The 17,002-nt window shown below is 48.7% G+C and overlaps 1 pseudogene; it reads left to right on the top strand.

Annotated features, from left to right (window-relative positions):
• Positions 1-17,002, top strand: part of LOC144674859 (C-type lectin domain family 17, member A-like) — a 58,364-nt pseudogene that overhangs the window by 21,579 nt on the left and 19,783 nt on the right.

The following is a 17,002-nucleotide window of genomic DNA, read 5'->3' as shown; positions in this document are numbered from 1 at the left end:
GTTATCCTTCAGTTGTACAGGGCACTGGTGAGACCACATCTGGAGTATTGTGTACGGTATTGGTCTGCTTATTTAAGGGAAGATGTAAATGCATTGGGAGCAGTTCCATGAATGTTTACTGGGCTAATACCAGGAGTGGGTGGGTTGTCTTATGAGGAAAGGTTGGACTCGTATCCACTGGAGTTTAGAAGTGTGAGAGGTGACTTGATTGACACAAATAAGGTCCTGAGGTGTCTTGAGAGGGTGGATGTGGAGAGGATGTTTCCTCTTGGGGGAGAATCTAGAATTTGGGGTCACTGTTTAAAAATAAGGGGTTGCCCGATTCAGAGGGAGGGGAGGAGAATGGGTGGTGAAAGGTTATTGGGGGGTGGGCGGGAATGTGGGGCTGAGGTCACAGTCGGGTCAGCCACGATCGTATTGAATGGCGGAGCAGGCTGGAGGGGCTGAGTGGCCTGCTCCTGCCCCTAATTGGTAGATACGCCTGGTGAAGGGTGGGGGAGGGGAAACTCATGCCTTAGACTGGGGAAAGCCTGTTGCCTTGTGTGTCTGTCTGAAGTGACGTTCATAACCAGTGACTGTTCAGGCACATCTAAACCTCTGCGATTGCTCATTAGCCAGTGACAGCCAACAGGCAGCCTGGGTCTCGGAGGTGGGATCCTACACCAGTCTCTTGCAGCTCGGACACCCCATGAGCTATACTCTGCTTCCAGGAATGGCTGCTGACGTGCTCTCCCATTCCACGAAGGATCATGTCCTGCCAGACGTGGGAGGAACACCCACACCTGCCTCCGAGACACCGTGCCTCAGGGCCCAGAATTCTGTGGGTGATTGAATCCCCTGGGGCTGTGACTTGTGGGGGAGAGGGGTGGGGGAGTGGTGTGGGTACAGGAGGGGCTGGATTTGGCTCAAACCTGTGGCTGTAAAAAGGGAGCCACAGAAACGCAATGTTGAGAGTTAAAGGCATAGGTTCATGTCGTCACTGAAAGTCGGTTAGTTGATTGGGGGAAGTGTAGTAAAATGGTTTAAGACGTGGGATATGCCAATGTATGATGTAGATGATGGCGTATCACTGACATCAGTCTGGTGTTCAACTAGAGACAGAGAGAGGCAGAGCGAGAGAGAGAAATTGAGACATAGAGACAGAGAGAGAGAGAGATCGTTAGAGAAATTGAGAGAGAGGGAGAGAGAGAGAGATGGTGAAAGAGATTGAAAGAGATTGAGAGAGAGGGAGAGAGAGAGAGAAAGATGGTGAGAGAAAATGAGAGAGGGAGAGAGAGAGAGGGAGAGAGAGAGCGAGAGAGAGATGGTGAGATATTGATAGAGAGAGAGAGAGACAGTGAGATTGAGAGAGAGAGACAGAGAGAGATGGTGAGGGAGATTGAGAGAGGGAGACAGAGAGAGAGATGGTGAGAGAGATTGAGAGAGAGGGAGACGGAGAGAGAGATGGTGAGAGAGAGAGAGAGACAGACAGAGAGAGAGGTAGACAGAGGGAGAGATGGTGAGAGAGATGGTGAGAAAGACATTGAGAGATTAAGAGAGAGGGAGAGAGGGCGAGAGAGATTGTGAGAGACAGACAGAGAGAGAGCTGGTGTGAATGATTGAGAGAGAGGGAGACAGAGAGACGGTGGGAGTCATGGTGAGAGAGAGAGAGACGGTGAGAGAGAGAGATGGTGAGAGAGAGAGACGGTGAGAGAGACGGTGAGAGAGACAGAGATGGTGAGAGAGATTGAGAGAGAGGGAGACAGCGGGAGAGATGGTGAGAGAGATTGAGAGGCAGAGAGAGAGATGGTGAGAGAGATTGAGAGAGATTGAGAGAGAGACAGAGAGAGAGATGGTGAGAGAGATTGAGAGAGAGAGAGACAGAGAGAGAGATGGTGAGAGAGATTGAGAGAGAGGGAGACAGAGAGAGAGATGGTGAGAGAGATTGAGAGAGAGGGAGACAGAGAGAGAGATGGTGCGAGAGATTGAGAGAGAGGGAGACAGAGAGAGAGATGGTGAGAGAGATTGAGAGAGACAGAGAGAGAGATGGTGAGAGAGATTGAGAGAGAGGGAGACAGAGAGAGAGATGGTGTGAGAGATTGAGAGAGAGGGAGACAGAGAGAGAGATGGTGAGAGAGATTGAGAGAGAGGGAGACAGAGAGAGAGATGGTGTGAGAGATTGAGAGAGAGGGAGACAGAGAGAGAGATGGTGAGAGAGATTGAGAGAGAGGGAGACAGAGAGAGAGATGGTGAGAGAGATTGAGAGAGAGGGAGACAGAGAGAGAGATGGTGAGAGAGATTGAGAGAGACAGAGAGAGAGATGGTGAGAGAGATTGAGAGAGAGGGAGACAGAGAGAGAGATGGTGTGAGAGATTGAGAGAGAGGGAGACAGAGAGAGAGATGGTGAGAGAGATTGAGAGAGAGGGAGACAGAGAGAGAGATGGTGAGAGAGATTGAGAGAGAGGGAGACAGAGAGAGAGATGGTGAGAGAGATTGAGAGAGAGGGAGACAGAGAGAGAGATGGTGAGAGATTGAGAGAGAGAGAGACAGAGAGAGAGATGGTGAGAGAGATTGAGAGAGAGGGAGACAGAGAGAGAGATGGTGAGAGAGATTGAGAGAGAGGGAGACAGAGAGAGAGATGGTGAGAGAGATTGAGAGAGACAGAGAGAGAGATGGTGAGAGAGATTGAGAGAGAGGGAGACAGAGAGAGAGATGGTGCGAGAGATTGAGAGAGAGGGAGACAGAGAGAGAGATGGTGAGAGAGATTGAGAGAGAGGGAGACAGAGAGAGAGATGGTGAGAGAGATTGAGAGAGAGGGAGACAGAGAGAGAGATGGTGAGAGAGATTGAGAGAGAGGGAGAGAGAGAGAGAGATGGTGAGAGATTGAGAGAGAGAGAGACAGAGAGAGAGATGGTGAGAGAGATTGAGAGAGAGGGAGACAGAGAGAGAGATGGTGAGAGAGATTGAGAGGGAGACAGAGAGAGAGATGGTGAGAGAGATTGAGAGAGAGGGAGACAGAGAGAGAGATGGTGAGAGAGATTGAGAGAGAGAAACAGAGAGAGAGATGGTGAGAGAGATTGAGAGAGAGGGAGAGAGAGAGAGAGATGGTGAGAGAGATTGAGAGAGAGGGAGAGAGAGAGAGAGATGGTGAGAGAGATTGAGAGAGGGAGACAGAGAGAGAGATGGTGAGAGAGATTGAGAGAGAGGGAGAGAGAGAGAGAGATGGTGAGAGAGATTGAGAGAGGGAGACAGAGAGAGAGATGGTGAGAGAGATTGTGAGAGAGGGAGACAGAGAGAGAGATGGTGAGAGAGATTGAGAGAGAGGGAGACAGAGAGAGAGATGGTGAGAGAGATTGAGAGAGAGGGAGACAGAGAGAGAGATGGTGAGGGAGATTGAGAGAGAGGGAGACAGAGAGAGAGATGGTGAGAGAGATTGAGAGAGAGGGAGAGAGAGAGAGAGATGGTGAGAGATTGAGAGAGAGAGAGACAGAGAGAGAGATGGTGAGAGAGATTGAGAGAGAGGGAGACAGAGAGAGAGATGGTGAGAGAGATTGAGAGGGAGACAGAGAGAGAGATGGTGAGAGAGATTGAGAGAGAGGGAGACAGAGAGAGAGATGGTGAGAGAGATTGAGAGAGAGAAACAGAGAGAGAGATGGTGAGAGAGATTGAGAGAGAGGGAGAGAGAGAGAGAGATGGTGAGAGAGATTGAGAGAGAGGGAGAGAGAGAGAGAGATGGTGAGAGAGATTGAGAGAGGGAGACAGAGAGAGAGATGGTGAGAGAGATTGAGAGAGAGGGAGAGAGAGAGAGAGATGGTGAGAGAGATTGAGAGAGGGAGACAGAGAGAGAGATGGTGAGAGAGGTTGAGATAGAGGGAGACAGAGAGAGAGATGGTGAGAGAGATTGAGAGAGAGGGAGACAGAGAGAGAGATGGTGAGAGAGATTGAGAGAGAGGGAGACAGAGAGAGAGATGGTGAGAGAGATTGAGAGAGAGGGAGATAGAGAGAGAGATGGTGAGAGAGATTGAGAGAGAGGGAGATAGAGAGAGAGATGGTGAGAGCGATTGAGAGAGAGGGAGACAGAGAGAGAGATGGTGAGAGAGATTGAGAGAGAGGGAGACAGAGAGAGAGATGGTGAGAGAGATTGAGAGAGAGGGACTGCTGCCCCTGGAGTCAGTACAACCAGCCTCTCATTCTGATCTCAGGGGAAGTGTCTTTGTGAAATGGAACCAAGAGGCAGAAACAGTTTTGAGGAAGTTTTCGCCCTGACATCGAGTCTGAGGAAAGACTGAGACACATCTGAGAGAGAGAGAGAAGCAGACAGGACAGGAACGGAGGAGAGAGACCCCCTCAGACACAAACCATGGAGCCTGCGGTGTGACCACCTCTCTATACGTCCCTATCCACGATACTCTCCACCTCGCGGATGCTCCACCGTGTCCCCAGCCGCCGCTCCAGCTCCAAATCCCCGGCTTCCAGGAGCTGCAGCTGGAGACACTTCCCGCACACAGGCTGGGCCCGGGCACTGGAAACGTGCCCGGCTTCCCACATAGAGCAGGATGAGCACACCACGGCTTTGAGCTCTCCTGCCATGACTGACCCCTTTAAATTAAATTAAACCTTTTGGAAGATACTTAATGTCAAATAATATCAATTACTCTCGGGCCCTTCTTCCCTGCTCCTCGCTGTTACAGAATATAGTCCCTTACAAACGATGAACCACAAAATAAGACATTAAAAACGATCAGTAATAAGAGTAGTAAACGCTGCCCCGGCCGCACTCACAGGATCACCTCGTTCCCGCCTCACCGACTCCCTCAGTCACCCCTGTTCACCCGGCTCCTCTCGCGCTTCCCTTCAACTGCCGGCTCCGCTCGAGCGCACAGGGGGCGGGGCCACACAGAGCGCGCAGAGGGCGGGGTGACACAGATCGCGCAGGGGGCGGGGTCACACAGAGCGCGCAGGGGGCGGGGTCACACAGAGCGCGCAGGGGGCCGGGTGACACAGAGCGCGCAGGGGGCGGACTCACACAGAGCGGGCAGGGGGCCGGTTCACACAGAGCGGACAGGGGGCGGGGTCACACAGAGCGGGCAGGGGGCCGGTTCACACAGAGCGGACAGGGGGTGGGGTGACACAGACAGCGCAGGAGGCGGGGTGTGGATCCTCCTGATCTCCAGAGGGCGGTGTGCACACAGTGTGCAGTTCCTCATCCTGACCTCCAGAGGGCGTCGAGCACAGAGTGCAGTTCCGCCTTCTGACCTCCAGAGGGCGGTGTGCACACTGTGTGCAGTTCCTCCTCCGGACCTCCAGAGGGCGGTGTCCCTGCTGCCTCTGGTTCCTCCTCTAGAGGGCGAAGGCCAATGATTGTGTGAATACTGAGCCGGCACTGCCGCATCCCGGCCGTACGTCCTGCCACCTGTGGTCTGTGTTGGGAGTGCAAAGACCGGGAGAAGGCGACAGTGAATTTTAACAGCAACAACAACCTGACTCCAGCTGGGAGAGAAATATATACAGGGGGAAACTCACCCAGCAAAACAACCAGCCCCGTAGAGAGAGAGAGAGACTCACCCAGCAAAACACTCAACAACCTGGAGCTTCACTCAGTATAAAATTCCCACCCATTGTAAAGATTCTGTTTGCATCTCGGAGCTGAATCTGGGACCACTATTGTCCGCATAGCAGGTCACTTACGGATATCGTATGTCAGTCGTAAGATACTGATTTGTGTCAAACCTGCTGCACTTTAGTCGTTTCTCAATTGCGTTGTACATGATGCATCAGGTAGGACTTGATTCTTTCAGTTTCATCTTGCTGATTCTGTGCAGGAATGCGTCGGATTTTTATCGGTAGTTTTTCATTTCCCCATTTCCCAGTTTTACTCGATGGGATCAGACGGAACGGAATAATGCAAATGGTCATGAAAACTGTGTCATTATCAGAACAGCCGACTGGAAGGATTCCAGTTGTACCCATCGCCTCCCTTTCATCTGTGAGAAAAGGGCACTGCCCTGCGTCGAGGCAGCTGATGTTGAGAAATATTGTTCCTGAAGAGAGACTGGGACACAGAACGAGAGTGTCAGGATTGTCCAAAGATCCATAGTGGCAAAAGTTTCCTTTTTCTATCCTCCATCACTGTGTGTGCGCGTCTCTGTGTGTGTGTGTGTGTGTGTACGTGGGTGTGTGTTTTTTTGTGTTTGTTCGTGTGCGTGTGTGAGTGTGAGTGTGACATTGTGAACATTCCTGCCCCGGGTTTTAAATGTAAATAAACTAACCCGAGTTGATCACAATGTGACTTTGCTGTGAGTGATTAGTAAAGTGGATCAGACACACTGAGGGTTTGGGAAAACACACCACAACACACTTCACAAAGAATTCAAAACACCTTCTGCGTTCGGACAGCTGGTGAGAGACAGAAGTACAGTTTGCCTGTCTCTCTCCTGTCCGGAACAGTTCGTTCTGAGGAACCTACCAACTCAGACACGTGTACAAGATCTCCAACTTTGTAATACTGCTCCCAATTTCTCGACTTTTGCTGTAACCAATCCCTCAGGCGTGTTCGGTGTCCTTATGTTTTCCTCGGAAGTGACCACAACGAGCACAAAAACACAATTGCTTCTTTTACCAATTAACTGAATTCTGTGTCCCTCTCTTCCTCGCTCCTTCCCCCAATGGGACAGTTTCTCCCTATCTATCCACGTTGCTGCTATCCCTTTCATCCCGTGAGCTTTAACTTTGCTCACAAGCCTCTTCTGTGGCACTGTATCAAATGCCTTCTGGAAGTCTGTGTACACCACATCTACAGCCATACTCTCATCGATCCTCTCTGCTCTGTCATCAATAAAACTCCATCAAGTTCATTAAACAGGATTTTCCCTGAACAAATCTGTGCTGGTTTTGCTTAATTCACCCGCGTTTGTCCATGTGACAATTAATTTTCTCCTGGATTATTGTGTCCAGAAGATTCCCCACCATCGCAGTTAAACGGACTGGCCTGTAGTTGCTGGGATTATCTTTTCACCCTGTGTTGAGCAAGGGTGCAATGTTTGCAATTCTCCAGCCCTCTGGAACCACCCCTGAATAACTTTTTTAAGAGATTGTGCCCATGTAGTCCATTCTGGAGCATAAAGGGTTAACAGGTGGGTTATGTTAATGTATTACATAGGTGACGATATATCAATAACATCAATCACTCATGAGTTGGACTCTTGAGAGAGGTTGGAATCATGCCTAGGTGTAACGTGCCTATTCTGTAACCTTTTTACAAGTCGTACTAGTAAACAAGTGTTGAGCAGATACCAAAGGATACCTGCAGGGTACCCAATAGCAAAGTCCCATGCCTAGAGGCCAAAATGGAAGGACCATTATATAACATGGTGGCAGCCATGGAGACATTGATGCATGAAACACATGGTTGTTCTCGAAGGAACCACAGGGTGACAGCAGCTAGATAGCAGCTCGTAACACATGGATGGAAGAAGGAAGCACACTGGAGGGAGGTAAGGATGACCATCCCTGGGCTGCAGTGCCTGCCCCTACCCAGTCCATTTGACTGCCTCGAGTGCCTGCAGAGAGGCCAGCAGTGGGAGTTATGGAAACAGCATTGTCTCCAGTATTGAGCAGCAACAGGCCTTCATGAGAAAACGCAGAAGCTTCAGGTCAGGGCCTTTCTGCATGCAGTAGGTCCAGTGGCAGACGGCGATGTCAAAGGGAAAAGAGTCAACCGCTGGTTTCAGCCCATTCTTAATGCCTTTGACACTCAATTATGCCACAAACAAGACTTAGTAACTCACTGAACACATTCTGGCCAGCCCTCGCAGTAACCTGGGGAATCGATTGGATTATTCCAAACTGACCGATACAGTCGGGTGAGTCCTTGCAGATACAGGGGGCTGATTGATGAGCGAATCCATAATCACAGAGTCGTGGGTGTCCGGGATGAAAATCCCACCAACATTCTGCAGAAGAAAGATGATCATATTTCAGATCAAGCATTCCAGTGTGCGAGGTGAGATTGTATAACATCAAGATGGCAAAACAACAATGACTTCAACAACAACCTCAACCTTGAAAAACACCAACAAATTCACCAACAACCCTAACATTGAAAAACACCAACGAATTCAATAACAACCTCAACATTGAAAAGCACCAAAAATTCGACAACAACCCCAACATTGAAAAACACCAACAAATTCAACAACAACCCCAACATTGAAAAACACCAACAAATTCAACAACAATGTCAACATTGAAAAGCACCAACAAATTCAACAACAACCTCAACCTTGAGAAACACCAAAAATTTCAACAACAATCTCAGCATTCAAAAACACCAACCAATTCAACAACCCTAACATTGAGAAACACCAACAAATTCAACAACCGCCCCAACATTGAGAAGAACCAATGAATACAACAACAATCGTAACATTGCAAAACACCAACAAATTCAACAACCTCAACATTGAAAAACACCAACAATTTCAAGAACAACCTCAACATTGAAAAACACCAACAAATTCAACAACAACCTCAACATTGAAAAACACCAACAATTTCAAGAACAACCTCAACATTGAGAAACACCAACAAATTCAACAACAACCTCAACATTGAAAAACACCAACAAATTCAACAACAACCTCAAAATAGAAAAACACCAACAAGTTCAGCAACAAACTCAAAATAGAAAAACACCAACAATCCCAACAACAACCCCCACATTGACAAACACCAACAAATTCAACAACAACCTGAACATTGAAAAGCACCAACAAATTCAACAACCTCAACATTGAGAAGCAGCAACAAGCTGGACTCGAGCTCTTGGTCGCTGCCCTCCTTGTATCACAGATGGGGGGAGGGGAGGGGGGGTTTGGGGGTCAGGAGCTTCAGTCAGGCTGTCAATGTGGACGGAAGGAGGAGGCTCCACGTCCCAGGCCGGAACGGTCGCTCTTCCTGACACAGATTGTCAGCCCAAACTCCCGGCAGGACCGGGAGAAGCCAGTCCACAAACTGCAGAGACAGAGAGAGGGAGAGAGGGAGGGAGGGAGAGAGAGAGAGAGAGAGGGAGGGAGAGAGACAGAGAGGGGGAGAGAGAGAAACAGAGAGAGGGAGAGAGAGAGAGCGAGAGAGAGAGAGGGAGGGAGAGAGAGAGAGAGAGAGGGAGAGAGAGAGGGAGGGAGGAGAGAGAGAGAGAGAGGGAGGGAGGGAGAGAGGGAGAGAGAAAGGGAGGGAGAGAGGGAGAAAGGGAAGGAAAGAGAGGGAGAGGGAAAGACAGAGAGAGGGATGGAGTGAGGGAGAGAGGGGGAGAGAGAGAAACAGAGAGAGGGAGAGAGAGGGGAGAGAGAGAGAGAGCGAGAGAGAGAGAGAGAGGGGGAGAGAGGGAGAGAGAGAGAGAGGGAGGGAGGGAGAGAGGGAGAGAGAAAGGGAGGGAGAGAGGGAGAAAGGGAAGGAAAGAGAGGGAGAGGGATAGACAGAGAGAGGGAGGGAGAGAGGGAGAGGGAGAGAGACAGAGAGAGGGAGAGAGAGAGGGAGGCAGAGAGAGAGGGAGAGATGCTGAGTGAGATTGCAAGTGAGAGAGACAGAGAGAGATGGTGAGAGAGACTGGGAGTGAGACAGAGAGAGAGAGACAGAGAGAGAGACATAGTGTGAGATGGTGACAGACATTGAAGCTGAGAGACAGAGAGAGGGATGGTGAATGAGATTGAGAGAGAGGGAGACAGGGAGAGAGTTGGTGAGAGAGATTGAGAGAGAGAGAGAGAGCGATGGTGAGAGAGAGACTGAGGGTTTGGGGGACCATTGGTGGGACAGAGTGAGGGCGAGAGAGAGAGAGAGAGAGACAGGAAGAGAATGAAAATTACACAGAAACCGAGAGACAGAGAGAGACAAAAGGAATGAAAAAGAGAGAGACAGTCAGACAGAGAAAGAGATGGGGAGATAGAGATGGTGAAAGAGATTAATAAAGAGAGATGCAGAGATCTGGAGAGTGTAAGAGAAAGAGAGAGAGAGGTGGTGAGATAGATTGAGAGAGAGACAGAGAGAGAGAAGGTGACAGAGAGATTGAGAGAGAGGGAGACAGAGAGAAAGATGGTGAGAGAGACAGAGAGAGGGAGACAGAGAGAGAGAGGTGGTGAGAGAGATTGAGAGAGAGGGAGACAGAGGCAGTGATGGTGAGAGACATTGAGAGAGGGAGACAGAGAGCGAGATGATGAGAGAGATTGAGAGAGAGGGAGACAGAGAGAGAGATGGTGAGAGAGATTGAGAGAGAGGGAGACAGAGAGAGAGATGGTGAGAGAGATTGAGAGAGAGGGAGACAGAGAGAGAGATGGTGAGAGAGATTGAGAGAGAGGGAGACAGAGAGAGAGATGGTGAGAGAGATTGAGAGAGAGAGAGACAGAGAGATGGTGAGAGAGATTGAGAGAGAGGGACTGCTGCCCCTGGAGTCAGTACAACCAGCCTCTCATTCTGATCTCAGGGGAAGTGTCTTTGTGAAATGGAACCAAGAGGCAGAAACAGTTTTGAGGAAGTTTTCGCCCTGACATCGAGTCTGAGGAAAGACTGAGACACATCTGAGAGAGAGAGAGAAGCAGACAGGACAGGAACGGAGGAGAGAGACCCCCTCAGACACAAACCATGGAGCCTGCGGTGTGACCACCTCTCTATACGTCCCTATCCACGATACTCTCCACCTCGCGGATGCTCCACCGTGTCCCCAGCCGCCGCTCCAGCTCCAAATCCCCGGCTTCCAGGAGCTGCAGCTGGAGACACTTCCCGCACACAGGCTGGTCCCGGGCACTGGAAACGTGTCCGGCTTCCCACATAGAGCAGGATGAGCACACCACGGCTTTGAGCTCTCCTGCCATGACTGACCCCTTTAAATTAAATTAAACCTTTTGGAAGATACTTCAGATCAAATAATATCAATTACTCTCGGGCCCTTCTTCCCTGCTCCTCGCTGTTACAGAATATGGTCCTTACAAACGATGAACCACAAAATAAGACATTAAAAACGATCAGTAATAAGAGTAGTAAACGCTGCCCCGGCCGCACTCACAGGATCACCTCGTTCCCGCCTCACCGACTCCCTCAGTCACCCTTGTTCACCCGGCTCCTCTCGCGCTTCCCTTCTACTGCCGGCTCCGCTCGAGCGCGCAGGGGGCGGGGTCACACAGTGCGCACAGGGGGCGGGGTCACACAAAGCGCGGAGGGGGCGGGGTCACACAGAGCGGGCAGGGGGTTGTTGAATTTGTTGGTGTTTTCTATGTTGAGGTTGTTATTGAATTTGGTGTTTTCAATATTGAGGTTATTGAGGTTGTTGGTGTTTCTCAATGTTGAGATTGTTGTTGAATTTGTTGGTGTTTCTCAATGTTGAGATTGTTGTTGAATCTGTTGGTGTTTCTCAATGTTGAGGTTGTTGTTGAATTTGTTGGTGTTTCTCAATGTTGAGGTTGTTGTTGAATTTGTTGGTGTTTCTCAATGTTGAGGTTGTTGTTGAATTTGTTGGTGTTTCTCAATGTTGAGGTTGTTGTTGAATTTGTTGGTGTTTCTCAATGTTGAGGTTGTTGTTGAATTTGTTGGTGTTTCTCAATGTTGAGGTTGTTGTTGAATTTGTTGGTGTTTCTCAATGTTGAGGTTGTTGTTGAATTTGTTGGTGTTTCTCAATGTTGAGGTTGTTGTTGAATTTGTTGGTGTTTCTCAATACTGGTGTTGTTGTTGAATTTGTTGGTGTTTTACAATGTTGATGTTGAATTTGTTGGTGCTTCTCAATGTTGGGGTTGTTGTTGAAATTGTGGGTCCTTTCCAATGTTGGGGTTGTTGAATTTGAAAAGCACCAACGATGATGGGGTTGTTGTTGAATTTGTTGGTGTTTTTCAAGGTTGAAGTTGTTGTTGAAGTTATCGTTGTTTTGTGATCTTGATGTTTTACAACCTCACCTCGCACACTGGAAAGGTTGATCTGAAATAAGATCATCTTTCTTCTGCAGAATGTTGGAGGGTTTTTCATCCTGGACACTCACGACTCTGTGATCACGGATTCGCTCATCAATCCCTGTTTCTGGAAAAGACTCACCTGACTGTATAGGTCGGCTTGGAATTATCCAAACGATTCCCCAAGTTGCTACGAGGGCTGGTTAGAATGTGTTCATTGAATTACTAAGTTTCGCTTCGGGCTTAAGTGAGTGTCAAAGGTGTTAGAAATAGGCTCAAACCCGCTGTCGACTCCTCTGCCCTTTGACAACGCCATCTGCCACTGGACCTACTGCATACAGAAAGGTCCTGACCTGAAGCTTCTGCTCTTTCACGTGAAGGCCTGACGCTGCTCAATACTGGAGACAATGGTGTTTCCATAACTCCCACTGCTGGCCTCTCTGCAGGCACTCGGGGCAGTTAAATGGACCAGGAAGGGGTAGGGACTGCTAACCAGGGATGGTCATCCTTACCTCCCTCCAGTGTTCTTCCGTCTTACATCAATGTGTTACAAGCTGCTATCGAGCTGTTGTCACCCTGAGGTTCCTTCGAGGGCAACCATGTGTCTCATGCATCAACGTCTCCACGGCTGCCACCATGTTATATAATGGTCCTTCCATCTTGGCCTCTAGGCATGGGACTTGGCTATTGGGCACCCTGTAGATTCGCTTTGGTATCTGCTCAACAGTTGTTTACTATTGCGACTTGTGAACAGGTTACAGAGTAGGCACATTACACCTAGGCATGTTTCCAATCCCTCACTCTCTTTCAAGAGTCTAACTCATGACTGATTGAGGTTGTTGATATATCATCATCTATGTCATATATGAGCATATCACACCTGTTAACCATTTATGCTCCAGAGCAGACTACATGGGCACAATCTCTAAAAATATTACTCTGGGGTTGTTCCAGAGGACTGGAGAATTGCGTTACCACCTTGCTCAACACAGGGTGAAAAGATAAACCCAGCAACTACAAGCCAGTTAGTTTAACCTTGACGGTGAGGAAGCTTCTGGAAACAATAATCCAGGAGAAAATTAAATCGTCACAAGGACAAATGCAGGTGAATTAAGGAAAACCAGCACGGATGTGTTCTGGGAAAATACTGTTTAATGAACTTGCTGGAGTTTTATTGATGAGGGAACAGAGAGGGTCGATGAGGGTACCACTGTAGATGTAGTGTACATGGACTTCCAGAAGGCATTCGATACAGTGCCACACAACAGGCTTGTGAGCAAAGTTATAGCTCACGGGATGAAAGGGATAGCAACAACGTGAATAGAGAGGGAGAAACTGTCCCACTGGGGGAAGGAGCGAGGAAGAGAGGGACACAGATTTCAGTTAATCGGTAAAAGAAGCAATTGTGTTTTCCAGCTCGTTGTGGGCACTTTCTGGGTAAATGTCAGGACACCAAACACACCTAAGGGATTGGTCACAGCAAAAGTGCGTAGGTTGGTGTATGAAGGAATTGAGAAGTTAGGAGCAGTATTACAAAGTTGGAGATCTTGTACACATGTCTGAGTTGGTAGGTTCCTCAGAATGAACTATTCCAGACAGGAAAGGGAAAGGCAAACTGTACTTCTGTCTCTCACCAACTGTCCGTATGCAGAAGGTGTTTTGAATTCTTTGTGAAGTATGTTGTGGTGTGTTTTCCCAAACCCTCAGTGTGTCTGATCCGCTTTACTAATCACTCACAACAAACTCAGATTATGATCTACTCGGGCTCGTTTATTTACATTTAAAACCCGGGGCGGGAATGTTCACAATGTCACACTCTCACTCGCACTCACACAACTCACACACCACATGTACACAACACATACACTCACACACAGACACACACAACATATACACAGGCATTCACACAAACACCCACACACACTCACACGTGGACACATACAGACACTCACACACTCACACAAGCAAACACTCACACACACAAACACACAGACACACAGACATACACACACAAACATATACATACAAAAATACATACACATACAAACACACAAAAAAACAAGCACCCACATACACTCTCTCTCTCACACACACACACACACACACACAGATGCACACATACACAGACACACATACGCATACACACACACACACACACACACACTCTCACACCGATACAGTAATGGAAGATAGACAAAGGAAAATTTTACAACTATGGATAGTAACAGTACAAGAACCACGGAGATGAAAATGAGTTCACATGATTTCCAGAGTCTGAGAAGAAAAAGTCCAAAGGGTATTTCCGATGTGACCGGGTTCAGTCCCGAGTACAGTGAGAGCTTACTGCATGCAAATTGAATGCCTCTTTTCTGACATGACAACTATGAAAACATTCTAAGGAGTTGCTTCATTGGCTGCAAAAGTACATTGGGGATCTCCTGAATTAGTGAAAGGTGCTAGTGAAATGCAGCGCTTCTCTCCTGTAACATTTCGTCGGATTCCAGCCTGCATTTATAATGGGGTTTTCCAATGTCAACCATCACACTGTCATTCCCCCCATAGCCCTGTACAAATCCCCAACTAATCCCACTGTCCCGCTCTCTCCCCATAGCCCTGTATCACTCCCAAACTAATCCCACTGTCCCGCTCTCTCCCCATAGCCCTGTACAAATCCCCAACTAATCCCACTGTCCCGCTCTTTCCCCAAAGCCCTGTATCAATCCCCAAACTAATCCCACTGTCCCGCTCTTTCCCCATAGCCCTGTATCAATCCCAAACTAATCCCACTGCCCCGCTCTCACCCCATAGCCCTGTATCAATCCCAAACTAATCCCACTGTCCCGCTCTCTCCCCATATCCCTGTACAAATCCCCAACTAATCCCACTGTCCCGCTCTCACCCCATAGCCCTGTACAAATCCCAAACTAATCACCCTGTCCCGCTCTCACCCCATAGCCCTGTATCAATCCCAAACTAATCCCACTGTCCCGCTCTCTCCCCATATCCCTGTACAAATCCCAAACTAATCCCACTGTCCCGCTCTCTCCCCATATCCCTGTACAAATCCCCAACTAATCCCACTGTCCCGCTCTCTCCCCATATCCCTGTACAAATCCCCAACTAATCTCACTGCCCCGCTCTCTCCCCATAGCCCTGTATCAATCCCAACTAATCATCCTGTCCCGCTCTCTCTCTCCATGCGACGCTGGGACTCACCTCACTGGGGTCCCATCCACCCGTTTCCAGTTTCCTTCACTCTCTCGATCTGTTAGTCCGATCCAGTAATCCCCATGAGTGTTCTCGACAGATTTCTTTATGAAATTCTGCAGCGGATACAATGATGGGGTGTGAACAGTTAGTTTTACGTCCTTAATTCACACTGACACAGACAGACACACACACACACCGACACACTCACTCACTCTCACACACACACACAACTGATACACAAAATGCCCCAAACTCAGGAAATTCTCCCTCATTCCCTCTGATTAAATATCAGGAAGACTGAAGCCGTTGTTTTCCGTCTCTGTTCCAAACTCCATTCCCAAGTTACCGACTCCATCCTGGGAACTCTCTGAGTCTGAACCAGACAGTTCACAACCCTGGGGTTGTGTTTAATCTGGAGATGCGATTCCCACCCCATATCCGCATCATCACCAAGACGGCCTCTTCCCAACTCCGTAACATCGCCGAGAACCACCCCGGTCTCAGCTCATCGACTGTGGAAACCATCGTTCATGTAGTGTAGAGGGAGCTTTACTCTGTACCTAACCCCGTGCTGTACCTGTCCTGGGAGTGTTTGATGGGGACTGTGTAGAGGGAGCTTTGCTCTGTATCTAACCCCGTGCTGTACCTGTCCTGGGAGTGTTTGATGGGGACAGTATAGAGGGAGATTTACTCTGTATCTAACCCCGTGCTGTACCTGTCCTAGGAGTGTTTGATGGAGACAGTGTAGAGGGAGCTTTATTCTGTATCTAACCCCGTGCTGTCCCTGTCCTGGGAGTGTTTGATGGGGACGGTGTAGAGGGAGCTTTACTCTGTATCTAACCCTGTGCTGTCCCTGTCCTGGGAGTGTTTGATGGGGACAGTGTAGAGGGAGCTTTACTCTGTATCTAACCCCGTGCTGCATCTGTCCTGGGAGTGTTTGATGGGGACGGTGTAGAGGGAAATTTACTCTGTATCTAACCCCATGCTGTACCTGTCCTGGGAGTGTTTGATGGGGACGGTGTAGAGGGAGCTTTATTCTGTATCTAACCCCGTGCTGTCCCTGTCCTGGGAGTGTTTGATGGGGACGGTGTAGAGGGAGCTTTACTCTGTATCTAACCCTGTGCTGTCCCTGTCCTGGGAGTGTTTGATGGGGACAGTGTAGAGGGAGCTTTACTCTGTATCTAACCCCGTGCTGTACCTGTCCTGGAAGTGTTTGATGGGGACGGTGTAGAGGGAGCTTTACTCTGTATCTAACCCCGTGCTGTATCTGTCCTGGGAGTGTTTGATGTGGACGGTGTAGAGGGAGCTTTACTCTGTATCTAACTCTCATCCATTGTATAGTTTCTCTTCCCTTTTCCAGACGATCTGGAGATCTTGTACGCGGAGCTGAATCTTCTTCCTGCCTCAGGGACAACTAAGGTCCGTACAACAGGTCAGTTACAGATATCGTATGTCAGTCGTAAGATACTGATTTGTGCCCAACCTGCTGCACTTTAGTTGTTTCTCAGGTGTGTTGTACATGATGCATTAGGTAGACCTTGATTCTTTTAGTTTCATCTTAAGTTACACCTGAGTCAATATCATACCTGATCCAACTCCTCTCTGTTTGTTACACCTTAGTTATGTATCTGTTAGACCTTAATTGTGGATCTGCTAATCTCTGTTTGAAAATCGAATACCCTCTTCCTAACACAACTGAGCGACACGTCTCTTCCCTGTCATTTACATCTGAGTTACGTTTCCATTGCATCGTAGTTACGTCACAGTTAAGCATGAGTCCTGTCCCTGTTGTACTGTAGTGTGTCACGTGCTGCTTAGTTCCGTGTGTGTTACATCTCAATTGCAGTTAGCTTGCACCACAATCGCACATCCGTTGCATTTTAGCT

Source organism: Cetorhinus maximus, unplaced genomic scaffold, assembly GCF_964194155.1.
Source record: "Cetorhinus maximus unplaced genomic scaffold, sCetMax3.hap1.1 HAP1_SCAFFOLD_834, whole genome shotgun sequence".
Lineage (NCBI taxonomy): Eukaryota > Metazoa > Chordata > Chondrichthyes > Lamniformes > Cetorhinidae > Cetorhinus > Cetorhinus maximus.
This window is presented reverse-complemented; position numbering and strand designations above follow the sequence as displayed.